The following is a 15518-nucleotide window of genomic DNA, read 5'->3' as shown; positions in this document are numbered from 1 at the left end:
AAACTAAGAAGGCATTTGGGGATATTATCTGTACTTAGAAATAACACTCCCACTGATAAGATTGAAATGTAAACGTATCCCTATCTCCTCGATTCCAGGATTCTAAGGAAGGTAGAAGCCTAACTTTAGTCAATGCTTTATTCCAACTTGTAAAACTACCTCCGGTCATAAATAAATTAGTTTTTTCTTTTTTTTGTTTGTTTTTTGTTGTTGTTGTTTTGTTTTCCCTTTGAGTAGTGTCAATTAACTAACATAGATGGTCACCCCAATTACCAGATCAAGTTAGGATGAATTGTGCATGACTAGGGGTGCTGTCAATTCCTCTTACTTGAGGACTAGTTATTGTTTATTTCAAAAAAGATGTATGTAACAGGTTGTATCTTCTTGCCTACACAAAAGGGTGAGATTACTTTCTGATTTTAGGATCTCTTAGGGGATTGCTGATGATGTGCATCACATTCTGGTTCAATGATTATTCTATGATAAAAGTGTTTTCTTTCTCTGCTAGCTTTGTGGGGAGAATTTCTGGGTTGAGAGAAGATTTTTTTAAAAATTATATTTCTCCTTCAGTATCCAAAAGATAAGAAAATGCTGGAAAATCGTACTCCAATGAAATAACACATATAAAGCCCAAAAGTGGAGAAAGAATTTGACTTAGTTGAAAGACGGTACAAGAAATCAGTGAAGTTGATTGGTGTGAGTGAGATGAAGTTGGAAAGAGTTCTATCAACCTATACTATGTAAGAATATTATGCTATAATCAGAAGTTTAGATTTTATTCTGGTTTCAATGAATGGATGTTGAAGTGGTTCAAGCTGTATCTAATTTGCATTGTAAATGATCAAACCAGCTGTTGTGTTGAGAATTAATTTAAGAATTAAGAAGGGAAGGAGAGCAGTTGGTGTTCTAATATACTTGGAAGGAGCTGTGATGGCTTCAAGAATAGGAAATACCAATGCTAAAAAAAAGTAGCCAGATACATTTTGTCACTTAAGTACAGAATAAAGGTTTGGACAAGATGTAGGGGAAAAAAAGGTATAAAAATGATCCATATTTTTTTTGACTTGAGCAACAAGGTAGATGTTGATGCATTTTACAGAAATCTAAAAAACGGGGGAGAGACAGATGTGGGTGGAGTGACAGGTAAGAATTATATACTACATTTCACTGCCTTTGAGCATAATACAATATATTTTTTAAATACTTGCTTTTTGATGATGCTATGGTACTTCACCCTGTGGACATATGCTAATTCAAATGAGCATCCCTCTGATTGTTGAATATTTCTCCATGTATATTTCTCCATTGTGATTAATATTCTTTTAATTAAAGATGCATATAGACTAAACTTGGATTCTTTTCTAAGGATAAATTTGTGGAAATAAAATCTTTAGTTCTATGTAATATTTCAGATGCTTTGATATTGTTGACTTTTGCCCTCCCAAAGACTACCAGAAAAAAAAAAAAAACCTGCTGATTAAGCAAAGTTAAGTTTATTAGACTTCCTACAATAAGGCGGAATACCAGCTTGACGTAGTATCAATAGTGTTTCACCAGTGGGAAGTGAGGAGAGTACATTTATAGAGTTTGAGGACCTGAGTTGTGTGATAGTAAGGTGAGACTTGCAATGTATGAAATTGGTTGAGATTAGGCAAATATTTATGATAATCTATCTTTGTGGGGTTTTATTGTTGTTGTTGTTTGTTTGTTTGATAATCTGTCTTTGGTTTGGTGTACAAAATGAGGTAAGTGTCTTGAAGTGAGTCTTAAGCAAGCTATTAGTCTTGATGAGAAAGCTATTTTAGTTTGCCTACTGTAAGATCTCCCAGAAGCAGATATTTGCTTGTCCCTAACATTTTAAGATAAGGCAAATGGTCAGTATTGTTCAATACAGGGACAGGAAATTATGTTGATTTCAGTCCTCAATATATATTTTTAAATTACTCTTAATGAAATTTGCATCAACTAATATTTCTCTGTATTTACTGTTTGGAATTTTATTGTTGCCGCTGATTATATTTTTAACTGAATGTGGGGTATGGCTATTGTTAATCATATCATAACCTGCCATGCCACATCTGATTTGTGATACATGTCATAGTCTTAATATAAATCTATACCCTAGGAAAGCAAAAGGTAAACTATAATTGATCATTAATTAGTTGATAGAATTATTAAAAATATTCATATGCAAGCCAATCATTCATCTTCTTAGAAGAGAATTAGAAGAGAAAGGTGTTGAATATTAAGTCCTAAACTTCAGGGCAAACGTGTCCTTAAAGGAGTCTTAAAGGAGTCACTTCTGCAATATTTCCATTATAGCATTTCACCTGCCAGCAGAGATTAGTGAGCAAAAATGGCTTTGGCGTATTTACAGAATGAGCTCAGTATTGAATCCTTCATTTAAGTACGTACAGCAATGTTAGACAGATGATGATGGAGTCTCTTCCCAGTGGGAAGACATGGGGTGCATCTCTCACTTATCATCCTTGTGCATAGTGACTATCAGTAATAGCTGTGGGAGATTAGCCAGTTTGGCCCATTTTATCCAGGCAAAGCTCTAGTGGCAGGTATCAAAAGAAGGACACCTAGCACTCTTAATCCTTGTGAAATATAACCTAAGGGGGAGAAATTCCATTTTCGTATAGAAACTTTGCAGGGAAATGCTTTATAAAGCAGTAAGCATTTCAATCTAATTATTTTTCTGTTGACAAAATTGACCTTTCTCACTACAAAAGTCATTCCTTAGAACCTAAAATACTCATGAAAAGAATAAGTGTTCAGTATTCATTCTTTAAGATTGCATTGCAGATAAATATAAAAATTTAAAAACATACATATATGATCTTTTTGATTCAAAAAAGCAAAATGTTAAGGTAACTAACATACTTGTAATTTTTTGACATGTTGAGTGAAGGTAGCATAGAGTGTGTATTTAATGATTTCATGTTCTAATATTAGTAACTTACTATTGTAAATTGACATTATTTAATTAATATTTTACTTACGCTTTCCACATATGAATTTAATATACAAACATACTTTCTTACCAAGCAGTACAGAGTAATTTTAGATTCTTAGACAAAAATAGATAAGCCCAAAAGAAAAAAATCATTTAAAATCATACAATCAGAAAGTATTTGTTAATATTTTATGATATTAATATAACATATATAAACAATCAGAAATTTAGATCATGAAGTAAATATTGCTTTTCAGTTTGTTAACAATTTAAACATTTACATGTATGAGAAAAAATGAACTGTTTGATGGAGCTGGAAGACAGGATGAAATCATAGAACTATAGAAAAGGAGAGTATACCCTCCTTATATGTCCATACATGTTTTCATTAACATCCTATAAGGGAGTCTAGTTTCTGTTTATTCTTCATCAATGATTTTCAAAGCATGGTCCCTGGAACAGCAGCAGCAGTAACACTCAGAAACTCTCTGGAAATGTAAATTCTGGAGCCTCACCCAGACATACTGAATCAGAAACTCAGAGAGACTCAGCAGTCTGTTTTTAATAAACCCTCCAGGTGATTCTCCTTCATGCTCAAATCTGCAATCCAGTGTCTTAAACCTAAGATCCTTAGTAGTCGTGGAATAAGGAAGACAAAGGAAGAGAACATGGGAGATTCCTAAGGGGTAATATCACTGGAAAATTAAGTAGTATTTGAATAACCAGATGGCTAATCATTTGCTTCTTAAAACTTGAATCAAGTTCTCCACCTTTGTGTCATAGGAAATTCATATGAGATACCTCATTCACCTTCTATTTTTGTTCTCATTTTGCTTCAGTTTTAAATTAATTACTAATTAGGTTAGTAGTAACCTTTAGGGAATTGTGCAGAAATATCTTTACTAAAATAAAAAGTATGCCTTAATTGTCAATGTTGGGTTTATAAAACAAAGATCATTCTCTCCTAAGTGGAAAATTTGTATCATATTCTGAAACATGGAATAACTTTGTTTAATGGTTCAGCTATAAACCATTCTACATAGGGGTCCATGATATGAAGGCCGACAGTTTGTAATGTAGGGTTTAATTAAATTGGGCCCTGCTATAATTAAAGGTTTTGAGTTATTACTGCATCACTCTGGCAAACATTTAATTTTTATCTTGCTGGTGAAACCCTTATTAAAACAGGATATTAGGACAGCTAAATAGAATTTGCTTCAGAAGTGGTTTGGATTTTTAGATGTAATTCAGCACAATACACTGCAAATTGTTTTCTTTTTAAATAAAAAAAAGAGAGGACTTTGGAAGCTCAAGAAAATGAGCACAGTATGAGATACAAGAGCAATTCCATTTTTAAATTTTAAAATTTTTTTAAATTTAAAAATTCCATTTTTAATTTTTAAAATTTTAAAAAGTCATAAATCAGATACAGTGAAACTAACTTGAAGAAGAATCTAAATGCTCAGTGTTGGCAATTTGTCTGTGCTCACCACAAACCACCCTGGCATTTGGGTTCTCAGTATTGAGTCTGAGGTTCCAGGTTATTTCAGTATCACTTATACTACTCTAACAGATATTTTCCTATTTGCATCTATAGGAGGCAAAGGAGCAGATGCATCATTAACCTGTTGATTCACAGTTTCTTCTTAGAGCTAATCCTAATTGAAAACATCATCTGTATTTATCCATTGTGGGACCAGATGATTCCCTTAAGTAGAAGTATTTTTTTCAAGCCAAAATTCCAGTGCAGATTCAGTGTTATTGTCCCTTCTCTGATACTTAGAAACTAAATACGGAGTGTAGAAACACAAAGTTCAGCATTGCTTAGAATTTTAAGGAACACTACTAGTCCCAGGGTTCAGTCTGCCACACAGCAAACCCAACATTCAATAAAATTGTGTATATTACATTTGATATCCCGCTTTACAAGACCCGAATTACATGATAGTCCATTACAAACTCTGAAGAGTCTTGTGGTTAAGAAATGTAGGCAACTTTATATCAACATCTGTCAAACTTAATGTACCAGAGGCCTCTCCTCCTTTCCTGACCCATCCTACTGTTCCATAAAGTGTGCAATGGAAAATGCTCTTGTAATGAAAAGGGGGCTGGTTGAGGCAGTAAGAAACCCCAAATCAATCCTGCTTTCATTATTTGCTAACTTGTGTGAGCTTAGAGAAATTAATTAAATGCCTCAAGGTACAGTTTCTCATCTCTAAAGTAAGGTCAATAATTGCAGTATAGGCATACTGTAAATTAAATGACTAGATAGGTTCAGAAACTTGGTAAATTTTAAAGTGCAATTGAAAAGTTCTTTTTAATTTCTGTCTCTTATTCAGAAATTTGTCATTAAACCTGTGAGTTTCCCAGGCACTTTTTTCTCCTCTGTCATCCTATGTATTCTACTGGGCATCACTCAATATGCAGCAAGTGATGGGTGGGTAGGAGGAGTGCTTAGAAGTGCTCATTGAGCATCATAGGGCGGAGCTTGTTCACTTCGCTAAATATTTATCTCCTGGATATGTTCAGGCAACACTTGTTAGAACATTGTACAGGAAATACTATACAAGGTTAATTAATTTCAGGTTCTTTCTTAGGAACTATGAATCAAGTTCTCTACCTTTGGAGACACTTTGACTTGAAAAAATAGATTAATCCTCATAATGTAAATAATCCATTGACTTGATCATACAGTGAATAAATATTGGCAGGATAGAGTATTCAGGTATAATGAAGGGGTACAAATTCATATTCATGTAAGTTTCCACTAATTAGCAATAGTTACATTAAGGAAAAGTGTAGTGTCTGTGTATAATAGGGGGAAAAGTCTATGTCAGACATGTAATGTGAATATTTTTCAAGACTTGATCCATGAATAAGTATGGATTTAGTATAGATATTTGAAGAGATAGTTAGAACAGCATAAGGACTTTTTTTGTGTGTGAAAATGAGAGGATCTTATGATCAGTTTAAGGACAGAGTGGGAAGAAAAGATTTAACAGTAAGCCCATCAGTCTTTTCTGGAGATGAAAATCTTTGAGAAGATGGAATAGAAATGACTGACCTCCAATAGACTTTTTCCCAAGTATGCTTATGGCCTGGACCAGACCTCTTGTCAACATGCTAATGGCAGAGAACAGAGTTCTTATTTTTTAATGTTAGCAGGATGTATGTGTTCTCTGTAATGCCTTTTATAAATAAACCTGAAATTTTAGATTTAAAGAGCACGCATGACTAGAGAATGAGAGGTAGTCAAATAAACACTTTGCATTCCAGTAACTAAAAGCATAAACGTGGGAAGCCCCAGGATTCAAAGAGCTTCTTTTGTGAACTATGTTTTTTGCTTACATCATTCAGAATTTATCTCTTAATCCAATTCCAAACATAGCGCTAATGTAAGAGAAAGAAAATTCTTGGAAACTGTGATTGTTGCCTGCTCCACCAAAAGGAAATCCTCCATTTGGTCTTGATTCATGTTTGAATCTTATTAATCAAGTTTGCTGTCACAGAATTATCATTATATTCACAATTTAGCCCTGTGTGTCAACAAGGACAGTTATAATATCTCTGTTGTTTTAGCATTATCCATTACCACCCACCGTCCATGTTTCTGTGGACAACGTGCCTCACTTACGGGGTTGCTCTTTCAGTGTCCCACTCAGAATGAGAATCTCTGGATTTAGATTTTGTTGTTGTTGTAAACTTTCATACAACTGTTAAGCTCCATAACATTTTAGAATTGCTGTCATAGGCTGCATTTTTATTGACTTCATTTATATAGTAATGGTTTCATCCAGAACATTGTTCATATCAGAAATCTAATCTTTCAGATACTATAGAGTCACAGAGCCCACTAAAAGAGAAATTCATCTATTTTTATACCCCAAAAAGTGACTGACAGGAAATGATTTCAGTACACGATAGTCACATCGAGGATTTAACTCATTTTACATAAAGACGGATCTAACCATACCATTTAATGTCTTAAATGTTTAAACACATTTAATTTTGAAAAGTGACTTTTATTTATGGAGAACATAATACAGTAAAAATTCCTGCACGAAGAGATGAGATATCCTTACATTTGCTAGTTTGGGAAATAGTCTTTCACTCCTTGACTTCTTTTCAAAAAAATCTGTGATGGTGGCAATCTTTATCAATCTTATAAAAATCACATACGTTAAAAATGTAGTGCAGTATCTTACTTGACTAGTCCCTATTTAAATGCAAATTTTAAGTTCCATCTGTCATAAAATGAATTTTTCAGTAAAAAAAGAGGTGTGTATTTTTTAAAATGTTAATGGCCTGTTTATCCCACTGCATGACTTGGCATTAATATCCAAGCACAGGAGGTCTGTCTTTGGGAGGGGATAAAACAAGATAGATGTCCAGGAGAAGTACCTAAATCTTCTTTGGGGTTAGGAGGGAGATTGGCCAATATAATAAGAAAAAAGTTTTAAAGAATCATTTTGAAAATAGTCTCTCAGGATACCTAATTCCATTTTATAACAAAAGATAAAATCATCTTCGTGACTATATATTCCTCAGGGAAAAGAATTTGTGGTTTTTTATAAACCTTATTACTGCATAAAGAGATATGGCTGGGTTTGTTGATTTGAAAATGTAAACTGTGTTTTCCTTTTATTTTTCTTAATGGCTTGTATTTTTGAAAGGAATGTTGAGTGTTGAACGTGTATTGAAGGCGTTATTTATTGAAGGCCCCCTATGTACAAGGCACCCTTCTAGTCAGTGGGAGGGGATAGTCAGTCTGTGCTCTGCTTTCTTAGTTTTACTCACCTGAGAAAATATGTCTCACATTTTCAGACACTATGAATTCTTACACCTATTCTAACTGAGGAGGAAATTGGATAGGTGCCATATATATGTAATTACATAAACAACAACAAAACAAAAACAAACAAACAAAAATAATAGTCAGGGCTGGGGGAAGGGATAGGGGTCAGGGAGAGGAAAAAAAACTGTATGGGCTTCAGAAACCTGCATCATTTAAACCTTAAAAGGGAGCATATGCATATATATTTGTGAGAAATGGTGAAGAAAGTGAACTTTCCACTGGGAAAATTAAATAGATGAAAAGATACAACATTAAATATTAAGAGTTTAAAATTTTTAATTTTAAATTGCTTCGACAGTAATTTTAAGGCAACATAAGATAAATTATAAAATAAAGGAAATTTGGTTAGGATGAAATTGAGGAGGACTTTGAATGGCAAGGAACTTAGTTGTAATTGGGGTGATAAATAGAAAACGATGAAAGTCTTCTAAAGAGAAGATTCAGATGTCAGAACTATGTAGATTCTTGCAAAAATTCATAATTTATTTCTGATTGCATTACTTAATGTATATTGGTCCAGTTCTGTAATGTTGATTCCATTTGTAAATGTAACAAGAGAGGAAGGTTATCTCTGATCACTCTAGCCCCAAGGGAGAAGAGCACCAGACTCAAGTTAAGGCTAAGAAAATGACCTTTTGAACCAAAAGGTGGATTTCTCAAATATTGTAGCTTTGTGCTCTTGTGTTCTTTTATCTCCAGGGGATGTCAGCTTGACTATCTCTCTCCTGTACAATGTTCCCTCCCATTTGCCTGATGTAGTAAAATGGATTTGGCTAAATTTTTCACCTGCAAATTTCTAGGGATTGGTAGTTTAAGTTAGCTCTGCTCTGGATCTTAGGAACAGACCTCTTTTTTCTTTTTATCCCTCTTTCACCCTCCATTAGATTCATTAATTGTTCGCTTCCTCTCTCCATCAGAATGGATAGGTAAATGATGCAGTTCAAAAGATTGACATAAATGTAGCCAATGTGATAAGGTATCTGAGAGGCCAATCATATTAGACCCTCATACTTAAAGTCTAACTTTATTTACAACTACATTTCTATATTTAGACAAAAACCCTGGCTTCTGTATTAGGAGAGAATTTAGAAAAAGAATCTGGGTGGCAGGAATTTTTTCTGGGGCTGGATGAGCTATACAGAATATCTTACATCTCCGAAGAAGAGAGTAGGTTCTCAGAATTTTCCTGCATCCTTCATTCTCCCACTTTCCCATCTCTAACGAGGAAATGATCTGTTTTCTAGAGGCAGAGCAAAGGCATCTGAAAACAGAAATTGTTTTATGGTGCAAATGTATGGGTCTTCTTCCACAAGCTTTCCAATGAAGTTATTATTTCGTGTGATACAAGTTCACACTTCAGCTATACTTCTCTTGTCTGCAGTATGTCTAGTAGGCATATAAAATTTCTTTTTAATGGATGTTACCTCCCTTTAGTTTCAGTTGCCACAGATTCTTCTTTTTTAATATTTGTATATTTCTGTGCTCTCCTCAGTGAGGAACTTGAGGGAGGTTAAGGGAAGTGGGTTTAGAAGGATGTGCATAAACACTTCTCTGTGTCTAAGTAGAGAAAATACTTTTCAGTGGTGTTTGGAGAATACTTTAAGATGCTTCAAAGGTAGCAATATTTCCAATTAAAAAGAGAAGCAATACTGATTGAAAAACTCATTCCTTAGGTCACTTATTTTTTTTCCTTAAGATTAAGAATGTTTTTTAAAACCAGAGCCAAAATCTTGAGGAAACATGAACAAAAATTCAGGAATATAGAAAGCCAAAGGGTTTTGAGGGGCTTTTTCTTACCATTTATTCTGATTCAAGAAGGAAAGCTTCTATGAAGTGAGAATTGCACTTATAAAGTGCAATTATCCTGTTGAAGGCAGAAATAGGCAGAAAAAGATGTTGCTTAGACTCACTATTAATAAATTGTTATGGAGGCCCATTCTACTCACATAATTCAGGAATTGAAATATGAAGTGCAGCCTTCAGATCGTAAATTGATAATAGCAATTCTGGAAACTAGAAGAGAAGGAAAACAGGTGAAGCTATCAAAACAGAAATTGCTGCTGAGAACCCTATAATGTCTGCAACAACAAGTAGAATTTAGGTTCTAGTACAGCATTTCAATAAGAAGAAGAAACTTGGAGCCCATCAGAGCTAAAGGACTTATGTCCAAACTATATAAAGTTAATTTTTCTGGAATAAACTCATGTGAACTCACTATCCATTTACATTGTTGACAAGAGACATATACACGAACTTTAACAGCAAAGATAAGAATCTCTTATAATTTTAACTTCTATAAACTACAGAAAGGAAATCTGAAAATGGGAGGACATCACTAAAAGAAGCCAGTTATATCTTTAAAACTATAGTTCCAAATTCTAAACATTCTGTTTCTTAAGTCCAGAGGAAGGGACTTAGGGAACTTGGATATTTCATTTCATTTATCCATTTATGAAAGTACATCCAGAGTATGAGTAGTGAGTACTTAACTATGCTCTTTGATCTCCCCCAAAGGGTATTATATAGGAATATAAACATTAAAAGTAGTTCTAATTCTTTTCATGACCATTATTTATATATATTCCATTCAGATTTCTTGAACTACTTAGTCTTAGGTTTCTCTCTCATTTTTCTATTTTTTTAAAGTATCCTGAACTTCAGTTCATTTTCTTCTAAACTTGCAGATCTCTATTGAACTGAGAATTATCTGTGATTATTTCCATTGAAATTTATATTTACCTTAAATGTTTGACTTATTTTTATTATATCAACCAAAGTACAAAAAAAATGCCCCTACTCTCTTCACTTTTGACAAAAAAAACCCAAAGTGTCATATTTTTTATTCATGAGTCGTGCCACTTAAGGCTAGAATATATTTCAGTTAATATGGAGGGCTTTTTGAAATGGATACTTTTAATTTCCACAATATCTGGAGTACTGTGTGAGGGGAATTATTCAGGATCAAATAAAAAAATGGTTATAAAATTCATTTCATTAAAATAGTGCTCAACTTTAATACTCTGTATTATGCAGGCAAAAAGGTCAGTCTATACAAAGTCTGAAGATGAATATTAAAATAAAAAGAGAAAACAAAACAGCTCAGAATTATCATGTGCATCAAGTTAATGTGTATCCTATTGAAGAAGACACTGAGTAAAATTGCTCAATGACTCTATAAAGGGAAATAACAATCTGCTCAACATCTTGTTCTGGCTTTCAAAAGGAAATCATCATTAAAATAAAAGTGAAATTCTTTCCTTGCACGTTGAAATAAAATAATCAATATATTCTTTAAATTGTAATAAAAGATTTTTTAAAACCCTTGATCTTGATCTATAAAAACAAAATAGCAATATTTTGTTATCTGTGTTTTCTAGCTAGTATACTGTAGGGAAAGAAAATGCAATTATTGCTTCATTGCATTTCCCCATGCCTGATTAAGAAAGAATTGCATTTTATACTTAACTGAAAAACAAAATCAACTACACATCACGAAGTCCAAAGCAATATAGTATTGAATCGGGGATATTGTATATTGTAACTTTTATTAAACTGTAGGTTAATATATACCAATTGGTGGATATAGATGTTATATTAGGCACTATAAACAGGGCTCCATTACACATTACCCCAGATGACCTCAGTCTCACCTATCCTCTGGATCTGTGCTCCTTGCCTTTGTTCTGGGCAGCAGTTGCCTCAGTGATAGGTCATTCCTATGGTCATAAAGCCCTGGCTTCAGCTGGCATGACTTAGCATAAGGTTGTCATTAGTGAGCAGACCACACCATTGATCTGAAAAAGAAGCAGGAGACGCAGCACAAGAAACAAGTCTTAAACTCAGCTCCGATAAAATTAGAATGACCAAAGCTCTGTCTTTTCCAGGCTACCTAGAAGGGCCAGGTAACATGAGCAGAAGTACCAGTGAAAAGCAGGAAACAGGAAGGAGCAAATAAAAAATATAGCTTGTCCTTCCCCTTGACTGTTATGAGAACCAAGGGCTTAATTGGAAGTGTTTTAACATACTGTCAATCGTCTGTTTTCTTAAGAATTATATCCAATCTGTGATGTATCTCCTTGTGTTTGTTTTCCTTCTTCACTCTCCTCAACCCTCCACCATTTACCTTCTCTCTCAGTCAGTCCTTCCTGGGATTGTACCTCCTAACAGAGAAAATGTATTTAGGGTCTGTTTCCTGGGAAACCTATTTTCTTCTCTTGAATATCCTCTTGATGAGAAGTTCAAGGTTTCTATGGAATACTTTATTATTTTATGTTACTAAATTACAGTTGTCTTAGTGATGTTGACACCTTTATGTCACCTTTGAGGGATAAAGAAAAGAAGAGCAAATGTCAGGCTGTGAATGGGGAATTTTCTAAAGAATGCTATTAGGATTGCTTCTCCTTGAAAATATAAGTAAACAACATTTTGAAAAGATTTGCTTTTAATCTAAAATGAACCAGAGATAGCCTTGTACTGCTCAACATTAAAATTTTACAGAAATATTTTAAAACCCAATTATTGTTTAAACTGTGATCTTTTCAAAAAAGCCATTGAGGCAAGAGCAATTAAGCTTCTAATTATTTGAGTGATGTTAAAAGAATATAAGCTAGTAAAAGATAACTCCCAATTCTAATATAAAAACATGGTGGAGAATGTTTACTAGGAAACTGCCCTTTGTAGACAATGGAGACATCATAAAGTGCCTCTCTAAATCTTCGCCCAAATGTGATGAAATGACCTTATGTTAGCAAAAATTCTGCGCAATACCACACCTTCAGGATTACTGAAAGAGAATGTCAAAACCACAAAAACTATGAGGAAAAAGAGAATAACAATAAATATCAGCGCCAAAGTCTCACATGCTCCCAACTACCCCCACTCTGCCACAGAGCTTAGTAGCAGAACAAGAAAAACTACAGGAAATACATAGTGTTGTGACAATAGGGAAGAAGCCTGAAGATAAGTTGAAACTAGGAAAATGAACTTCATTCTAAATATGGAAATCCTAAAAAAAATAAATAAATAACCACAAATAGATTATGAACTATGTGGGAAGTATTCAATCCTTATAGGGAAGAATATCAAAAAGTGTCAAGCATGTGATTTAAAGTGACAGGCTCTATTTAATGAAGCAAGCTGACTCAAAAGTCAAGCACAATGTTAGCAGACAATCTTGACCCATAAATTCTGGTGGAGAGAAAAAAAGCCAAAAGGGAGGAAAGAAATGCCTGTTGGTAATTAGAGAGCAAAGAAAGAAGAATAAGGAGATTTAGGGTACTACAGATGAAATAAAACCACAACCCCTATCGCCAGAGAAAAAAACAAACAAGCTCTACTAAAGTAGTTGGAATTTGCTAGACTGACAGAAAAGAGTGTCATTAAACTAAGAAACAAGTAAAATACCTCAGTATAATAAAAATTAACCTAAGTAGAGAGAATAGAGAACTACTACAGAAAAGCAGGGAAATTAAAACAAGGGAAGTAGCTATGAAGCAAAAGAAAACCATAATCTGCTTTTCAGACAGAATTAAATATACTCAAACAGATATTTTAGAATATGAAAAATGACCTTGAGGTAGAAATTCAGAAAAAAAAATAAAAAAGACAAAACAAAAATAGCAGAAATAAAAGAGTTATTTGAACTTAGTAATGAAAAAAGACAAAATCATCTCAGGATTGAAGAATAAATTACAAGGTTTCCAAGAGAGAATATACTCAAATTAAATTTTAATAATGGAATGGAACGCAGTTAAACAACTAATAGAATAAAAAGAAGAAGAAGAAGAAGAAGAAGAAGAAGAAGAAGAAGAAGAAGAAGAAGAAGAAGAAGAAGGGGAAGAAGAAGAAGGGGAAGAAGAAGAAGGGGAAGAAGAAGAAGGGGAAGAAGAAGAAGAAGAAGAAGAAGAAGAAGAAGAAGAAGAAGAAGAAGAAGAAGGGGAAGAAGAAGAAGAAGAAGAAGAAGAAGAAGAAGAAGAAGAAGAAGAAGAAGAAGAAGAAGAAGAAGAAGAAAAATCAACGAAGAAAGTAATGAAAACGGAAGGCAAAGAAGGGATCTGTGTTACTGGAATCTTTCATGAAGAAAAAAAGAAAAATGAAACAGAGCAAATATCTAAACCATATCCCATGAAAACATACTGAAAACTGAAAGTGACCAGACATTAAAACATATTATAAATCCTCTATAATTAAGAATATGGTAATGAAGTAGACAAAACAACAGTAAGTAGAGAATAGTATCTAAAGTCCAGATTTAGACCCAAATAACTGTTAGAAAAATAATAGTTACAAAATAGTTACAAAAAAATAGTTACAAAAGAGAAGTTTTGGCTAAATGAACCAAATGGTATTGAATTGAAAGTCAATATATCAGTACAAATGCATGGTGTTCAATAGATGATAGATAAATAGATAATGGGATCTCACTGAAAAAACAAAACAGTAAATCTTAAAATTCTCCAGATGGCCAAACCGCAACAATTTGAGCAAGAAAATAAATTATGATACTATTAGATTATAACATAAAATAAAATAAATATCCATGAACCTTTGCCAATATAATAAATAATTGATTAAATAAACACATGGAACACAAAGGACTGATCTTCCTTATAAATGTAATATGCAAGAATACACCCAACTGTAATAATTAATAGAGACTGATCCACTGATGTATGTTAAAATAAGAAGATAAAATTTTGAGGAGAAATGGGATTGCATAATCTCAAAGCATATACCCAAGATATTTATTAACTTCAAAGGGAATGATGATAACTTACAGTGGAGAAACTGGAGAAACCACCTTGCACAAATAATAAAGATCAACATCATCAGTAATAATATATATCAACATCATGATTCCTGGGATGTAATGCATGAGAAGGACGTAGTATCGTTTCTATGGTATTCTTGGTGAAAAAGCATAACCTCAGACAAATTCAAGCTGATGGGACATTTGGGTAAAAAAAAGGAAAAACTGATCAATGGTCTTCAAAAGTGTCAAGGTCTTAAAGACAAGGAAAGAAAGAGGAAATGTTACAGACTTAAGAGACTAAGGAGAATGAACAATCATCTTTAATGTGAGATAATAAATGGGATCTTGGAGAAGTAAAAATAATAGCAGTGAAAAAACTGGTGAATTTGAATAAGCTCTGTAGTATTGTATAAGTTATTGTATAAGTTAATTTCCTGGTTCTGTTAATTGCACAATGGTTATATGAGATATTATATATAAGATATTTTTAAGGTATTATATATAAGATATTAACATTAATGAAGCTATCTGAGAGATATATGGAAACTCTCTCTACTGTTTCTGCATTTTTATGTAAATCTAAAATTACTTTCCTAAAATGTTTTTAAAAAATCAAAAAAGAAAGTGGCCTCCTCTGATGCACTGAAAAGGTATGGCTTGCTGCTATGCTGTATTCCTCTTGTTTCGATGCAACCCTGAGGTGCAACCTTATGAACATAGCTCTCCTAGAAGAGGAAAATGGAAGACAGTCTCAGATGAAACATAGTCCAGATTGTATCATAAATATGGCACCAATTATTAACTACATATACATGGAGGAGAAATATGTCCAGAACAAAAGGACAAGGCTATACTGGGGCCAGATAAGAAAAAAAAGTGACACAATATGGTTCTGATATGCCCTTGTCTAAAATGTCCACTAATGATGACTTTCTCTCAAAAGATTTTTA

Source organism: Ursus americanus, chromosome 7, assembly GCF_024610735.1.
Source record: "Ursus americanus isolate L20-20 chromosome 7, mUrsAme1.1.p, whole genome shotgun sequence".
Classification (NCBI taxonomy): domain Eukaryota; kingdom Metazoa; phylum Chordata; class Mammalia; order Carnivora; family Ursidae; genus Ursus; species Ursus americanus.
This window is presented reverse-complemented; position numbering follows the sequence as displayed.